Source organism: Limulus polyphemus, unplaced genomic scaffold, assembly GCF_000517525.1.
Source record: "Limulus polyphemus unplaced genomic scaffold, Limulus_polyphemus-2.1.2 Scaffold1693, whole genome shotgun sequence".
Classification (NCBI taxonomy): domain Eukaryota; kingdom Metazoa; phylum Arthropoda; class Merostomata; order Xiphosura; family Limulidae; genus Limulus; species Limulus polyphemus.
Window position 1 is genome coordinate 5,385 of NW_013667303.1, and position 7,045 is coordinate 12,429.

At 38.8% G+C, this 7,045-nt stretch overlaps 1 long non-coding RNA gene across 1 annotated transcript in view; it reads right to left on the reverse strand.

The window, feature by feature from the left end:
- Positions 1–2,568: 2,568 nt before the first annotated feature.
- Positions 2,569–7,045, reverse strand: part of LOC111087057 — a 19,270-nt gene continuing 14,793 nt past the window's right edge. Inside the window, exons 2-3 of the long non-coding RNA XR_002611780.1 lie at positions 3,744–3,863; positions 2,569–2,653 (exon numbers count right to left, since the gene is read on the reverse strand). This is a non-coding gene — a long non-coding RNA (uncharacterized LOC111087057). The remainder of the gene's footprint in view (positions 2,654–3,743; positions 3,864–7,045) is intronic.

The following is a 7,045-nucleotide window of genomic DNA, read 5'->3' on the forward strand; positions in this document are numbered from 1 at the left end:
GGTTCAACTGTTTTACACATATAACGAGCACGTTCTACCACCAGAGTTGACGTGAATATTGAAGAGCAGCCAATCACACTGCGCCATCTTGCTTGTCAAAAACAACAACAAAAAAAAAAAAGTGTCCGCCCCCCTTTCACACAATAGCTAATGGTTCTTCTTCATCTTTGGTCTTTCTCCAAACAATTGTGTAAAAATACCGAACCACGTAAATGTTGTTCTCACTTTAAAGTAATAGAATTTGGGACAAAATAACAACAAAGAGGTAAGTTATAAGTGCTAGGAACCACAAGTTAAAAAACAAACAAACCTGAATTACACCACGTTAGACAAGTATTTGATTATTTATCCTGCTGGTAGAACAATACGTATATTTACACAGTTTATTGTACGGGGTACAGCTAAAGATGTTTTTTAAACACTTGTACGTTTGGGGACAAAACAATCACATTTTATGTCCAACGATAAAAATCTATGAATACATTAATGCAGTGGCTTTGGGCTCCAGCCATACTAACCTTTCCCTGTGTTTTTGACCAGGTGGTTAGGGCGCTCAACTCACAATCTGTGGGTCGCGGGTTCGAATCCCCGTCATACCAAACATGTTCGTCCCTTCAGCCGTGGGGGGGCGTTATAATGCGACGGTCAATCGTTGGTAAAAAGAGTTGGCTAACTTGGGGACGGCTAGCGCAGATAGCCCTCGTGTAGCTTTGCGCGAAATCCATAACAAACAAACAAACAGACCTGTCCTGAACGTTTCAGATATGTCGAAGACACGTGTGTGGTGTTTAACAATGTAGAGTCAGTTAAGGAATTTCTCTAGTTTTTAAACATCCTAATTTAAATTTTACAGTTGATAAATGATAAATTCTGGTTCTTATAGGATTTCATGTCTTAAATAATAAAACATGCTTATCACTAAAGTGTATCATAAACCCACTTTCACTGGGCTGTATTCGCATCTTTAAAGCTTCATTCCTTCAATGTTTAAAGAAAATTAAGTTAAAACCTTGCTATACACAGCATTTAAAAACAAGTCTCTAGTAGTATGGGATATAGTAGTAGTTCCAGGGATCAACCACTAGAAGGCTCTGCAGTCGGCTAAAAGAACGCTGTAACACCAAAACCGACGACACCATTAGTATTCGATGACGAGGAACCCACTTTGAGACTAATAACGCTTGGAGACGGCTTGAATGGGCAATGAAGAAAAACTTTAATATAAGTTTAACATAAGAGCAAATGTACAACGTTTCGACATTGTACCTGATGATCACAAAACCTTGTCGAAACGTTGTACATTTGCTATTACGTTAAACTTATATTAAAGTTTTTCTTCATTACCCATTCAAGCCGTCTCCAGGCATTACCAATAGTATATAACCAACCATTATCTGAACGAATATAATGTTGTGCTTATCTCCAGTTTCTTCCGTGTCATTCTCCAGGTCCGTGAAGAATTCCATCTTAGGATGCTGGAATCTCTTGCCATTAAGCTAAGAAAACCATCTCTCAACAGAACAAAAGATGAGCGTGCTAGCATTACATCTTCAAATGTGAAAATGTAAAGAAAAGAACGGAACACGAACTTTGATCGCCGATCTGTACTACCAAGAGGTTTCTTAACCTTACTGTTTGTTTTGTTTTATTTACTGGAAAATATTCAGAGAGGACAGGGATGACCTGATGAACGTTAATGTATTTCAACATTTTCATTTGAACAAGGGAAAGAGGGGCGGGTTCGTCCTGTAGTAGAGCACTGGATTTTGGTTTGTTTGTTTGTAATTAATCACAAAGCTACACAATGGGTTATCTGTGCTCTGCCCACCACGGATATCGAAACCCGGATTCTAGCGTTGTAAGTCCGCAGACATACCGCTGTGCCACGTGGGGGGGGGAAGCTTGGATTTTGGAGCTAGCGAGTTGGGTTCGAATCTTTGTGATACCACAAAGTATCGCACTTGAAACAGTGGGTGGGTTATAAGAGTAGCAGTCAATACTTTAGTGTAGATGGCGGCTGATAGAGTGCTGCTGACTGACTGGTCAGTGGTTCATAGTAACTTTGGCATAAATAAAAATACACATTCATAGACTAACTTGCCATTTTAGATATCTCAAAAAAACTATCAGTGCATACCCGTATCTAGTTTTGAACTAGCAGACAAAAGTGAAAGAGAAGAAAGCTAGTCAAAAGTACACTCCGCCAACCGATGGGCTACTCTTGTTCGCCGGCGTATAACACCCACATTTGCGTCCAACGAGCCGCGAACCACGAACCCTCGCATTCAAAGCCCGAGCATGGTAACCAACGGGTCACGTCTGGGTCAAACAGGCAGGAAAAATTAAAGGTTGGCGTATCATTTGAAATCTTGCTTCGCCGACTACGCGGTAAAACCCAATAATATTGTACATCTATAAAATATCTGGGTTACAACAATACAGTGGAATGATACTACATAGATAAAACAAATTTTCAAGTACAATAGTTTTAAATCGTTACAAGGAGAAAGGGGGGGGGGAATGAGTGGGAGTAAGACAGAAAAAAATAATAGAAAGGATGTCAATTTACCAAGTCACCACAAACGTTTCGCTGCTCATCTAATTCTTTCTTTAGTTTTGTTAGTTCCTCATCTCTTTCAGCCAATCGCAGTTCCTGTAAGCATAAATAGTAATTAGTTCCTCATCTCTTTCAGCCAATCGCAGTTCCTGTAAGCATAAATAGTAATTAGTTCCTCATCTCTTTCAGCCAATCGCAGTTCCTGTAAGCATAAATAGTAATTAGTTCCTCATCTCTTTCAGCCAATCGCAGTTCCTGTAAGCATGAATATTAATTAGTTCCTCATCTCTTTCAGCCAATCGCAGTTCCTGTAAGCATAAATAGTAATTATTTCAACACAGCTGGAATATAAATAAATAAAAAGTTTGCAACTAATACATCAGGTGGAAAACAAAGTTTTATAATAAATATTAAAAACACGGTAAAAAGAAACATGGGGAAGAAACTGGGAGGTTCTACAGTGGGGATATTTTTGCTGTGAAATGTTTACGTCGATTTTTTTTTGTCTTAGTTAACTCAAACTTACCAAGGTGAATCACAATAGGCAGCTTTCAAATATTTTCAGTTCATACTCTGATTGGATGCGAGGGTAAACCAGGACTAGCCAGGGATTGGATGATGTTTAGTCGGGCGGGGTTTGTGTGTGTGTGTGTGTGTGAAGGTATGGCATTGTGTGAGCTGAAACTTTTAGTGGAAATTTTTGAGGAATAAAACAAATATTTAAGGTAGCTCTCGCCCCCACCTGACGTCGCCACTGCTCGTGCTTGTTCCTAATTTACATTGACTTATGAATAGCCAGTGCTAACCTTAGCCTTTGCGGGGGGTTTCGTGTAATATTTTGCAATAAAAAATACGGAAATTACACAACAAAACGAAGTGGCACGTTCGTTAACTGTATGACTGTTGGATTTTTAGCTTCATCTTTAAGAATCCATCATAAACATAAACAGGTCCCCACTGTGAAGAAGTTATAGGCAACTGTCTTGCCTTAACATTCCAAGTCTTTATCAGTAACAAGTACACAAGTACTGTAGTATTTAGTGGCGCTTCGGACAATGTTACTATATACTTGTACCTGATGATGACAAAACCTTGTCGAAACGTTGTACATTTGCTGTTATGTTAAACGTATATTGAAGTTTTTCTTCATTGCTCATTCAAGCCGTCTCCAAGCGTTATTACTTACTGTATGTTTTTGCTGATTAACAAGTCCGTCTAACTCCTCCAATCGTGAGCGGAGGGCCTCATTGGTTTGTTCAAGAGCAACGTATTTGGTGAGGTCACCGTTAGCAGTCTTCTGGGTAGCCTGAAAAAAAAAAAAACGGTGAACACTTCCATGTTTGGATGTACTTGAACCAGTGTTACAGCTATGCACATAAATACACTGCAAGATGTTAGGGTTAACTGTCTGTGTAACGGTCCATCCAGCAAACTGTCTATCAATTTATGTATTTGTCATTCTAGTAATCTGTCCATCAGTGTATCCGGTTGTCTATCGAACAGTCTTTCTCTCATTCTATGTATCGGTTAGTCTATCTATCCAGTCGTCTGTCTTTCAATCTATCCGTTGATCAACTTATTCATCTACATGATTTCTAAAATTTCCTCCTGACTTTGTGGGCAAAATACCAGATTTTCCAGACCTGCACATGCACTTTGACATTTCAGCCTTTCCTCATAACTCTATCTAATCATCCCCACTTAAGCTCGTAATCTGGTCATAACGGTTAATAAAAAAAAAACCTCCATCACATACTTACATCAAACTGCTTACTACAGAAAAAAATATCTTTAAACAGGGACATTGCAACTTGACGGTGGTCAATAAAATGTTGTTGTTTTTAAATCTAACCTATCGTCAGCTATAATGAACTAAAAAAATTATCACCAGAAAGAGTGACGTATAGAGAATGACCTAGATTATTTTAAAAGTATAGCAATTGTTTGTTTGTTTTTAATTATGCACAAAGCTACACTAGGGCTATCTGTGCTCTGCCCACCACGGGTATCGAAACCCGGTTTCTAGCGTTGTAAGTCCGCAGACATACCGCTGTGCCACTAGGGGGCAAATATATATATATATATAGCAATATTGCTAAGCAACGTGCGCGTGCAGTTTTTGAGTTAAAAATGGGCGAAGGCACGAGATTAGCCTTCTATTTCAACTTTTAGAATATATTTTTTTAACTTTCCCTGACCTTTCTCTGAATCTCTGACTCCTTTTTCATCATTTTGTCCTTTTCCCTGAAGATTTTACCCCCCTTTTCACATTCTCCGAGTTACAAAATTGGCAGGTTCGAGGCTACCTTGATCCTTTAGTGTTTCACAGTGCTTCTTGATAAAAAGAAGTTACTCTTCACAAAACTCTCGAACTTATAATCACTTAGTAATAGTTAAAGGTGCTAACTAACTATGACCTGGTAGGTTTGTTTCGTAGCTCTGTTTCGCACTGAACAGTTTTTCTTAAATTCATTTTTACTTCGGAAATAAAGACAAAAGTATTATATGCCTCCTTCATACTCAGATCTTCAGCACTGCTTTGTATCTAGTTTGGGCTGCTCTAATCGAATAGGGGAATTGCCCGTCAAATTATAACGCCCCCACGGCTGAAAGGGCGAATATATTCGGTGATTGGATTCGAACCCACGACCCCCAGATTGCGAGTCGAGCGCCATGACTGGATGTATTTTAAATCGAATGGTACATGTAATGGTGTATAAAGAAAAATCGATAGATGCTATTAGAACGTCAGTTTACTTGATATTTGAGTTCAAACCGCTGCTTTCAAACTTGATAAAGACACGTAGAACGAGCATTAAAAATATATATATGTAAATATCAGCGTAATATATACGCTTCAAGATCTTGTCATCAAGGTTACTTTAAGTCGTTAATATTTAGGTAGTGTTGCTATGCAACGATCAGTAGTTGGTCTATATTTAGGTGTGTTGCTGTGTAACGATCGCTTTAATCGCTTTCAGATAAGAGTATACTGCACATACTGTATATTATCAATAGAATCTTATGGACTAAAACCAAGATTAAAGACTAGGGTTACCAGACGTCTCAGCAAAACTGGGATCGTCCCTGTTTTTAGCCTATTTTTATATTGTCCCGATTAGAAACAATACACCAAACATGCTCGCCCTTTCAGCCGTGGGGGCGTTATAATGTGACGGTCAATCCCACTATTCGTTGGTAAAAGAGTAGCCCAAGAGTTAGCGGTGGGTGGTGATGACTAGCTGCCTTCCCTCTGGTCTTACACTGGTAAATTATGGACGGCTAGCGCAGATAACCCTCGTGTAGCTTTGCGCGAAATTCAAAACAAACAAACAGAAACAATAAAACTATTAAATTGTCCCAGTTCCTATGTAACTCAATGTGAGTGTGATATTTACGGTTCATAATTATGCACGACTCCTTTAAATTTTACTTGAAGAATCACCTTGCAAAGACAAATCAAACGGAACAATGTTCTCTACCTCTCTGCTACTTTTTTCTTAACCTAACCTCTCATTGCGCAGTCGCAGGAATTACCCAGCAGCGAAAAAGAAACGAAGTAACACATTTCGAGGACAGGCCCTTTAATTATTATTTATTGTGAGTTTTAACTAGATAAGCTTTTAACACATTTTGTTTGTCTCTGGTTTTAGAATGCAATGCAACAAACATTATAATATTTAGCAAATGGTAAAAAAAAGAGTGCTATTGTAATTTAAACTGTAATGTAAACGAATGTAAAAAAAATAGTCCCAGTTTGTCAGTTGGAAAACCTGGTATCTAAATTCAAGACCATATCAGAACCAATAGTGTTTTTGTTGTTTTTTTACTTAAAAAAGAATACAATGGTGCACTCGTGACAAGAACTGCCTGACACACACACACACACAAAAACGCCAGCTGCAACAAGCTTCGACATTATTCGCGTTCTTACTTATTGGAGCTCAATAAACGTCGAGAAGGATTTCGATATCTCGTCTCTTTCTTGGATATTTGAGTTCCCGTTTTTGCAAGAAAACCTATAAAACTCTATCACCTCCCGTACACACACACACACATACACAAAACAACTGTTATTTCCAAACAGATTAATTATTCAAGTAATACGTATAAACGCACAATTAACACTTGTTAATGTGATGAATTGGAATTTTTTTGTCTGAATAACACCTTTATGCGCACGTGTGCTAAACGTCTAGGTCGGAGATTCCTAGGATTCAGGTATAGCCGTCTCTAATTTTGAACTACTGACCAAAAGAAAGGCATCCAGGCAGAGGCTTCGTGGCGCGAACCTTGGACCTTTCGACCTGCAGCCCAGTACGCTACTCTGTAAGCACTCCGAGTGATCAATACGCTTGATTGTACCGATCCATTAAAATATAATCTTCGTTTCTTGTATCTGAAATTATCCTAAAAGGCTTGGTAACACGGCAACGCCTAGCACAAATACCTAGGGCCCGGCATGGCCAGGTGGTTAGGGCGCTCGAC